Source organism: Gossypium hirsutum, chromosome A03 (genome assembly GCF_007990345.1).
Source record: "Gossypium hirsutum isolate 1008001.06 chromosome A03, Gossypium_hirsutum_v2.1, whole genome shotgun sequence".
NCBI lineage: Eukaryota > Viridiplantae > Streptophyta > Magnoliopsida > Malvales > Malvaceae > Gossypium > Gossypium hirsutum.
In genome coordinates, this window is record NC_053426.1 from 106,155,621 (window position 1) to 106,166,836 (window position 11,216).

At 40.0% G+C, this 11,216-nt stretch overlaps 1 non-coding gene across 1 annotated transcript; it reads left to right on the forward strand.

The window, feature by feature from the left end:
* Positions 1 to 4,215: 4,215 nt before the first annotated feature.
* On the forward strand, positions 4,216 to 4,322 carry LOC121227566 (small nucleolar RNA R71). The gene has a single exon (XR_005925141.1). It is a non-coding gene; the product is annotated as a small nucleolar RNA R71 (small nucleolar RNA).
* Positions 4,323 to 11,216: the final 6,894 nt, after the last annotated feature.

Below are 11,216 nucleotides of genomic sequence, written 5' to 3' on the forward strand. Positions count from 1 at the left end.
CTGCTCTAATCGAGTAAGGCACTCAGAGATGTCAATGTATGAAGCCGCCACATGAACTGGACAAGAGGGGGGTGGTAGCTGAGACGGTGGGTCCTTATGACGTGGAGGGACATCATCAATAATGTCCTCTGGATCCTCCTCCTTGGTGGACTAGACGAGGCAGTACTGAGGAGGGTAGGTGTCATGTCGTTTCTCAATCATCCTCATATTTAGCATGCTCGATATACCCTGTGAGGACATCTGGCCGATGAGAGTGAGGGAGGATGATTGTGCTGCTGTATTGAGGAGCCCGAAATGCCGAGCCAGTCGAGTCACATGGGGCCCAATAGAGATGACCCCTCTCCTATGTCGCTTCGTCTAATGGCGGATGGCGAGGGCGATGAAGTAGGCAAGGTCGAGGACGTGCCCGTTCGCTATGCTTCATAAGAAATAGGCATCGTGAGTGGTGACGATGCCGGTTCTCTCTCATCTCCTTGTCAGAATGTGAGCCAAGATGGCGTGTAGCTACCTCAAAGATGGAGGGAGAGCCGATACCTTGGAGTGGCTAGGATCGTAGGTGGTCGAGGAAGGACGAGATCCCTCCAGCATTTTGAGGGGAGTAATGGATGTGGCGGTGGAGGGTGTTGAGTTCATTGTTATCCATGAACTCCTCCGTATAAAGCCCTAGTGCTACCCCGAACTCGGGTACGCTCAACTGGCATACTAGACCACCAAGGCGGAACTGGACCGTTCCAGGATCATCGAAGTTAGTCATGACGGTTTGAAGATGGAACATCGAGCAGAGGTCCAATGTGAACTCGAGATACGTCGGCTCGACGATCTCGAAGAAGAGCCCTCACAGGTTAGTTATCAGAAGGGCTCAGACCGCATCAGCCAAATAAATCTGTTCAAGTGCGACCCAGTCAATGCAGCGGCCCACACCTAGGGGTTGTGCCCATAATATCTGATATAATTCCTCTTAGGGTCCCAAGGGAACCTGGAGGAACGGGTGGCGAATCTCCGAGGTAGGACTCGAGGATGACGCTGATCCTTTTTTTTTCTTCGAAGCGGGAACAGCGGTCTTCTTACCACGTGAGGACGACATTATACCTGTATTGAAAAATCAAAGTTCAACCAATATGCCCCAAGAATAGTATGGAAAATCAAGACTAAATATGAATATTTCTTGAGATTTATGTACTAGATGATACAAACTAAAACAACTATATACATCAAGTTATAGGATTATGTGAATAATGTAACGGGAATATGAATGAATGCATGTGGGTAAGCATAAATTTCATGGAAACAAGGAAAAATGAAAGACTATAGCATAATGTAGTAACTAGAATGACAAAATTTTTGTAAAACAAGAACGAGTATTTTAATATTCTAACTATGAATATTCATTCAAAATAGTTCAATAGAGCAGAGAAATCATGAAAAAAAAACAACATGTTTAAAGAAAAATAGAGAGAAAAGAGTAAACAAACGCAAAAAGAAAGAGTTTGGGGTGTTGAAATCGGTGTTGTAGGCGGCGCACGGGCATGGGGGTAGGGCGTATGAAGTTGCAACAGCTAGGATTAGAGATTTTTTTTGGGGAGGGAGATGATGAATAGTGAGGGGTTTATATAGATTTTAGGGCACACGGCCGTGGGACACGCCCGTGTGGCCTAATATTTGCCCGTGTGTTTCGCAAATTTTGAATTTGAACGCGTCTGACATTCGGCCCATGCCTATGTTCTTTGGGCGTCTTGGTGCACATGGTATTGTCGCACGGCCGTGTCTTGCTTCGTTCGCTTCTCCCACACCTGTGTACATAGGTCCACGCCCGTGTTCGTTTTGAAAGTGTTGACCACGGGTGGATGGCACGGACGTGTCGTACGTCTGTGTTACTTCTCAGTTTCAACCATGGTTTCAAGGTACGGGCATGTCTCACGTCTGTGTTTTTTTGGAAATTTTGCCCACGGTAATATCGCACGGCCGTGACAACTTATCGCATCCCGTGTTGGGGAAAAAATTTACCTTGTTTTCACACGACCGTATCGCACGGCTGTGTCTCCTCCTATGGTGTGAGCATGGCCTAAGGCACGCATGTGCCCCTGGCCGTGTGGATGGGAAAGCCCTGTGTTTCAAGACTCAGGTAGTAGGTTAGACGTGAAAAAATAGAATTTAAATAAGTTATTATTAGTGCTCGGGTTGCCTCTCGAGAAGCGCTTATTTATAGTCTTAAACTGGACTTATCTCTCTTCTGCATGGTCAAGGTGGTGCGAGGAGTTTACACTCCTTATCCCTGCTATCAACTTTATCAACATAAGGTTTAAAATGAGTATTGTTTACCTTAAAAGTACCAAATTTGGGATGAATTACCTCGACTGTACCAAATGGGAAAATACTGAGTACCGTAAGAGGAATTTCTTCATTAGGTTCAGGAGTGGTAATGCGAGGATCTGCTACATCTAGTAGTACTTTGTCTCCAACATTAAGTTGACTTGGTGATGTATTGAGCTCGTCCTGGCTCAGTTTCGGTTTATTGGGTGTTTTCGATTTCTGTGTCCGCTATTCATCTAGCTCCTCGATTTGTAGCCTTCGTTCTTCATAGATAGGTCATTTGTTGTTGTTTCAACACGGCTCATATGTATTCTTCGTAACTGTTTCTTGCACAGAGGGTTTCACCACATGATCAGTATTAGTAGAATAATTTATACAACCAACTTGAATTTTTGATGTGTTACTCAAATTACGAGCTTGAAGGGTGATTGTTTCATCTCTCACACGAACTGTGAGTTTACTTGTACCAACATCAATAATGGTTCTAGCAGTCACTAAAAAGGGTCGTCCTAAAATTAAAGGTGCGTTACTATCATCTTTCATGTCTAGAACAACAAAGTCTACTGGGTATATAAATTTATCGATCTTAACAAGAACATCTTCAATGATACCCCTAAGAAATCTAATGGTTTTATCATCCAATTGAATGCTCATCCTAGTTTGTTTGGGTTTCCCAAGACCTAGCTGTTTAAACATTTTATAAGGCATAACATTATCCTTGCCCCTAAGTCAGCCAATGCATTATGAACATCTAAACTACCAATTAAACAAGGAATCATAAAATTCCCTGGATCTTTCAATTTGTTGGGTAGCTTATTCTGTAGAATGACTGAGCAATCTACATTCAACTCCACATGTGACACCTCATCCAACTTTCGTTTATTTGTTAAAAGCTCCTTTAAGAATTTGACTGTGTTTGGCATCTGTGAAATAGTTTAAATAAACAGTAAGTTAATATGTAATTTTTTAATAGTTTAAGGAATTTACCGAATTGTTCTTCTGTGCGGTCTTTTCTTGTCGCGTTTGGGTATGGCACGCGAGGTTTGTATTCTTTACTTACAGGTTTCTGGTCATTATGGTCTACCTCACCCTTACCTTTACTTACCCTAGTTTCTTGCCTCGGCTCTGGTTCAGGTGCAACTAACCCTTCCGCATCTTGAATGATAATTGCATTGATTTTCTCCCTTGGGTTAGCTTTAGTGTTACTCGGAAGACTACCTTGTGGTCATTCAGAAATCAGTTTGGCGAGTTGCCCTATCTAAGTTTCGAGCCCTTGGATTGACGCTTGTTGATTCATAAGGACTGTATCGGTATTCTGGAAACGAGTTTCTGACACTAAGATGAATTTTGTTAGCATCTCCTCAAAGGTTCAGCATTTTCTCTTGCTGGTAGGGTGGTTGTTGGAAGCCTAGAGGTGGTGGTGGTCGCTGATTTCCTTGACCGCCCCACGAGAAATTGGGATGGTTCCTCCAACCTGCATTATAAGTGTTACTATATGGGTTATTTTGGGGTCTAGAGTATTTGTTACCTGTATATTGGATTTGTTCCTCCTCAATTATAGGGTTAAAGGGTTGATATTCTGTGCATGCTCCTCCTCCATTCAAATCGCACCTCATCATTGGATGTACCTGAGTAGAACCACACAAACTGTCAATCTTTTTATTTAAGAGTTCTACTTGGTTAGATAGCATAGTAACCACATCGAGGTTGAAAACACCGGCTGCTTTCGTCAACTTTGTCCTCATAACTTGCCACTGATAGTTATTTAGTGACATCTCCTCAATAAATTCATAAGTTGCCTCAGGTGCCTTATTATTAATAGTTCCACCAGCGGCTGCATCAATCATTTACCGAGTCGAAGGGTTCAGGCCATTGTGAAACGTTTGGACCTATAGCCAGAGTGCTAACCCATGGTGAGGGCATCTTCGCAAAAGGTCCATGTATCTCTCTCATGCATCGTAGAGTGTTTTTAAATCCATCTGCACAAAAGAGGAGATATCATTACTCAATTTGGTTGTTTTAGCCAGCGAAAAATATTTTAATAAAAAAATTTTGGTCATCTATTAGTGATTGATCCTCGTGGCAACGAGTTCAACCACTGTTTAGCCTTATTCCTCAATAAAAAGGGAAACAACCGAAGGTGAATGGCGTCATCAGAAACGCCATTAATTTTAAAAGTGTCGCAAAACTCTAAGAAATTTGCCAAGTGAGCTTTGGGATCCTTGTCCTGCAAACCATCAAACTTAACAAACTGTTGGATCATTTGAATGGTGTTAGGTTTCAGTTTAAAATTATTTGCAGCAACAGCAGGTCTAACTATGCTCGATTCAGTTCCTGTTAAAGAAGGTTTAGCATAATCATACATAGTGCGTGGAGCAGGATTCTGATTAGCAGCAATTGCAGGAGGTAGCGAATTTTCTTGGTTTTCAGCCATCTCCTCTGTTGTGGTTGAAGTATCGTCCTCTTACTCTTCCTCTGTGTATCATAAGCTTCCCCTTATTTCTCTTCAGTTTCTACGAACTGTGCGATCGATCTCACTATCGAACAATAATGGTCCTGACGGGTTTCTTCTTGTCATAAGCTAGAAAACCTTTCAGAAGAAAATAAATGAAAAATTAGAAAATAAAATAAAAAAAATTTAAATTGCAATAAAAGTAAAATGGATAAAGTAATAAAAATCGAGTGTTCCTAATATCCTAGTTCCCCAGCAACGGTGCCAAAAACTTGATGCGTGATATTCGTGATAGGTTTTAAAGATTTATGAATGAATCATTCTTGAGACTAACTTATTATCACAATTAAGGCAAGTGTACCTATCGAACAGTAGTATAGTTCAGCAAGACCGGATTGTCGAACCTAAAAGAACCACGAGTACTAGTATTTACTTCCTTTTTATTATCTAGCCTAAAAATTAAGAGGTTTGGTTATATAAACTAATTACTAAACTAAGAATGTACAGAAAGAAAATTTGGGAAAAAACTTTTGGGAAAATTTGATTGATTAAGACAATACCTGAGGAAAATTCCACCTAGACTTCACTCGTTATTTGACTCTGAATCAGATGATTTATTCATTTGACTTGATCCGTAGAAATCCCTAAGTTATATTATTATCTCTCTCGAGACTAATAACATCTAACCCTGGGTTGAATAATTGAAATTTCTTTCTAATTAACACTCTAGAATTGCATTAACTCGATCTATAGATTCGCTTATTAGGTTTCACCCTAATCCGGTAAAATCTTATCACCCTATCTCTAGGCGTACAATCAACTCCGCTTAATTATGACAAATTTACTTTTAACGGGGTCTATTCCTCCTCTGAATAAGAGCTTAACTTGAATCAATATCCTGGAATATCAACACAAGAATTAAGAACATATAATTAAGAACAAGTCAAATATTTATCATACAATTCAGATAATAATAACAAGATTCGTCTTAGGTTTCATTCCCCTTAGGTATTTATGAGGTTTAGTTCATACTTATGAAAGAAAACATCTCAAAAGTATAAAGATAACAAAACATAAGAAAACCCAAAACTCGTGAAGGAACTTGAAGGGAGATCTTTAGTCTTGATGATGAATCTGACTTCTGAGATGGACCAATCGACTTTCCTTGAGTAATTCCTTGCTTCCTACTCTGCTTCCCCCTCTTAAGTGCCTTCTCAGGTGTTTAAATAGGCTTTAGAATGCCTAAGAGCTCCCAAAATTGGCCTTTTCTGAATAGGGTTATACTTGGGCTCGGCAGGGACACGCCCGTGTGACACGCCCATATGCGATTACTCCAGCCCATGGTCAAAGCTGTTGAACAGGAACGGGGGTGTAGTATACCCATGTAAGTTGTGCTTCAATCCTGCCAAAGGGACACGACCGTGTGACACGCCCGTGTGAGAAAGTCCAGGCAGTGTTGATTTCCTACGTGGGTTTATTTTCTTCATTTTCGGCCTGTTTCTCTCTCTCTTTACTCTCCTATGCTCACCTAAGTATAAAACATGAAATTGAAGGATTAGGAGCATCGAATTCACCAATTCTAAGGAGAAACCATCGATAAATGTGCTAAGTATGGGATAAAAATATGTATAAATTACGGTTTATCAAGTTCTCTCTGAAAATTGTATTTTGATTTTGACTGAAACTGTATTAGGAAGGTTTACTGAGACTACTGTAGGTATTATACCGTACTACAAACTCTTTAGTAGTATATACTGAAACTGTAGTAAAACCAGTAGACACCAATAGACACTTCATGGTACGGAAATAAAACTCTATACTTTTGATACTGTCTCCATAAAACATCTATTAATAAACACTAGAACTGTCAACCGAGGCATAAAACTGCTAATAAAGATAAAACGTAACTCGAATATACTCCAGAGGTGCTCACGAAAGGAATACAAGAGGCTGCGGCGAAGGTCATAGAGGTGCTCGAGCTGGGTCTCAGGATTGTGCGGCTGAGTAATGGATTAACGTATTGTCCCAGTCTATCTATAGACTGTACGAAAATCATTCAGGTTAAATGTGGCAGTGTTTTGGAACTAGAGTGTGAGCGTAGTGGTGTAGTTTATGTTAAGCGACCGTTCTGATAGTTAGAAATTTTGGGGACAAAATTTCTTTAACGAGGGGTGAGTTGTAACGCCTCGAATTTGGGCCTAAAAGTATTAGGTTTTGAGCAAGGGTGCAGTTAGGAGACTACACATAAATATTTAATTGCGTAAGGAAGTGATTCAATTGAGTGTTTGACTTAGTGGTTGTGTACTCTGGAAATGTCTGGGAAGTCATGGGTTCAAGTCCTAGCTTCCACAAAATTTTTGCTTTTTAAAGATAAAACGCCCATCTTTGGCCAGTAGGGTTATAAGTTTATTTTGGTAAAGTATGATATAAAAAGCCTATTGGTCTAGTGGATAGTGGCGTGTGGAGTGTGCTAGTGGTCTAAGGTTCGAATCCCTGCTTGTTCAAATGGAGGTTATTTTTGCTGCTGGCCACCGGAGGAAGTTGTGTTTGACCGAAACACCAAGAATTTGAACAGGTTTGAATGGATTGGTTGTTAGCCGAATCTAAGGAGATGGAGGAGAGGAAATTGTGGAAGAAATCAGGAAATTTGAGTGGTTTAAAGGTGTTGTGCCGAAATTGGACTGTAGGCACACAGAGTTTCGGCAGAGGATGGCTACTCTATCACAAGTTCCGGTTTTTATCTACTTCAGGGTTCTTTTGCTTAGTGGTCAAATGTGATAGAGTTTTTTAGGTTGTTTGCATTTTGTTACTTTGTTTTTGGCAATCGATACAGCTTTTGATTCCTTCTTTATTTCGTGTGTTGGGCGAACTCTTTTTCTTTTCCCCCTTTTCGCAACTGTGCTTTTTATTGAGTCAATTGTTTATTGCCCTCTCCCTTTCTTCATTATAACTATTGTAGCTGAATACTTTATTGCCCTCTTCTATTCTTTTGGGTTGCTAGACTTTGGCTTAAGATCGAACTTTTTCTCATTTGTCCTTCCAATCAGTTGTTGGTTCTCGGCCAAATACCATTTCTCCTCTCATCCGGTTTCCATCAATCACCATTTCTTTTGTTGATTCATTTAACCGAATACTCCATCTCCCTTAAGTCAATTTTTAAAGTTTTGTTTTCAGTTTTTAGGAGTTCTTTGACGATTGGTAAGTGCTTATATTTCCCTTTTTGTTTCTGCTTACCATTGAAATCTTTTCTTTTGAACATCTCTTTCTTTCTGCCGATTGTTGATAGGGGAAAACGATTGTTACTCTTTTCCTATATTCACTCTCTGTAGTTTTGGCATTGGGTGAGTGTGGCCGATTGTACTTTCTCTCGTATCTAGATGTTGTGTTTTCAGTAAGTGACTTCTCGATTAGTACAATTATTCAAAAATTGATAGTTGATAAGTGTGGTTTGGATTGTAGATAGCCCTAAGGCCTTTTAGTTGGTCTTTTACAACAGATTCAGAGAGTGAGCCATAATCGAATTGATTGGTTCTGGTGAGGGGCAAGTTTTTGGGAAGTTATCTTGGTGGGAGTTTTGGATAGATCGGTTGGTATGAGAATAACTAGATCTTGTGATGAGTGTAGGTAGGAGTACTCGTGGACCTTTCGGCGCGTTCTCGTAAACAGGTGTGTAACACTGCCATTAGACATAAAACTGTAAAGGCTAAAAAGCCAAAAATCCAAAAGGCTGAAAAGCCGGAAAGTGGGTTGTCGACACCACACGAGCGTGTGGGCGCCAGTGTGGTAGGCCGTGTAACAAAACATGGTCATTTGGTCAACGAGATGACCATGAGCGTTTTCATGGGCCGAAACGATACTGGGCTGAACTAGGCCACGTAGGCCTAATGTAGTTAATCTTGGGTCGGCTGTGTGAATCACACTACTAAGGCCATCTTAGGTTATGTGGGCCATACGAGCGTGTGGGCCAACATGGGCCCGCAATATAGGCCATGGGCCCATTATCACCGATTGACTGTTAAGGTTGCACGGGTCGCCTATGACAACTGTGGACCTATTGGTGGGCCAGTAAGAGTACCTGGACCCTTATTTACTTGTAAAACGACCGAAATACCCCCATAGGGTAAAATAACTGAAATACCCCCATAGGGTAAAATGACTGAAATACCCTTGTAAGGTAAAATAATTATTTTGCCTTTATGTGTTAAAATGATGATTTTGCCCTTATGTGATAAAATGATGATTTAGCCCTTGTGTGGCAAAATAACGTTTTTGCCTTATATGTTAAAATAACAGTTTTGCCCTTATGTGGTAAAATGACGGTTTTTCCCTTATAAGGTAAAATGACTATTTTGCCCTTATATGGTAGGATGACTGTTTTGCCCCTATGTGATGTATGTTTATATTTTAGCATGCTATGTATAATTTTATTGAGTACATGTTTAATATTATGATATGACATTTCATGTTGCATGATGCATTGCATGGGGATGGGCTTATATATGATTGGAGGAAGTGTACTGTACTGGCAGTTCTACTGCAAATCACTGATGGCTCTAAGCCTATTATACTGGCAGCTCTGCTGCAAATACTGTTTAGTGCCGTAGCCGGTGCTAATTCTGGAGTGTAGGGATGGTGAGTTGATTATTTCCCCACATGGAGTGTAGGGTTAGACGGAGATGAAGTGTAGAGGCTGGATGGGTAGGACTTTCATACTGCTTACTATTACTGCACTATTATTGTTACTGCACTATTTACTATTACTGCAATGGGCCAAGGCCCAAACACATGACTGTTTCTATATTGAGATGGGCTAAAGCCCAAATTGATCTTGTCACTATTACTAAAAGGGGCTTAGGCCCAGACTGTGTTTGTTGTCTGATTGATTGCTTATATGCGATTACACACTGAATTTTCGTAAACTCACCCATTTGTTTTAACTGTACAGGTAATCCCCAATCTTAGGCGGATCGATGCTGCAAGAGACTCAAAGGTTTCCACACAACCGCTCTTGCTTCCTCATTGGATTTTTAATTTATAAGTAGTTTTATTTGGGTATTTTAATGTAATAAAGCCTCTATAATTTTTTATTTTTGGGGTTTTATTTACCTTGATTTATATCTTCTAGTAGTAGGATACAAGTTTTCAAAAGATATGCATGATTTACCAAAATACCACGAATACGCAAAAATGTTTCAAAAGTTTCCCCGATAAATGAGATTTTAAAATTAATAACATTTTAAAGTAAATGCTTTTGATAGTGACGCAAGGTTTAAAATTATTTTCTAGATCACACAAAGAGCTAAATAAACATTGGGCTTTTCAAACGATATCATGCTTTACAAAAAACCCTTCAATATGACATCGCCAGATTCGACCATAACTTCCAGGCCAGGTTTGGGGTGTTACAGTTCTGTTGGAGCTTCTGCCAGTTGCTGAATCATTTGATCCATAGGTTGATGTGCTAGATTCAGGTTTTCGTTAACCTTAGCGTTAAGCATTTCTTCTAGTGAATCGACTTCTACTTTTTCACTTTCAAGTGTTTGAGTAAAGTTTTCGTTAACCTAGACTCAACTTCGTCGCAGACTTTAATTTCTGGCGATGGGTTACTCTGAGTCCTAACCACTCCTGACTGTTTTTTCCGTACTTTCGTTTCCTTGCGATTGGCTCTCGCAGTCTTCTCTATTTATGAATCAAACGTGAGAATACCTGGAGTAGATCTGGTCATAAGAAAAAAAAAACAAGATTAGTACATTACCAGTCCCCAGCAACAGTGCTAAAAGTTGATTCGTCATTGAGAGCACAACAAATATCATATCCCTATAAAGTAATGAAAATAATAGTATAAGGAAAATAGGGTCAATTCTTCAAGGCTTAGATTTGCACAAGTTCCTGTTCCTTGAAATCCCGGACAGAATTGTGCCCAAGAAAACCTGCGTACTTGGGGAAAAAAATAAAAAAAATAGAATTAAAAGTTTGATTGAATTGAAATTGCGAAAATTAAAATTAAAAATTTAAAGATAAACAGAGTTGAGCAAAGAGAGTTTTTTATGGTGAAATTCTAGCCTCCGGTTGTCTTGATCCGCCTTGGGTTCAATCCTAAGTTTTTAGGTGATTCTTCTCGAACAGAATAAGCCAGTTATAGTGGAAGAGGATGCCTACGACCATCAGCTTCGCTTAGATTTTAAACTTACGATTTAGAGGAACTTGACTTAGCCAACCATCGCTTTTGTGGGACCATCTTACACTAGATCATCACTTCTCAATGGCGAATGCCACGCCATTTTATCTTTTGGGCTTGACAACTACTGGCGTAGTAAGCTAACGAACCGACTGTGCAACCTTCCTAAAACATACAAAGCGGTCATTTTTTGCACAAGTTGAAAAGATCACCTTTGAAGGGACATGGACAGAAGCGTCAGTCTCATAATACAGAGAAACGATGAATACTCGTTGA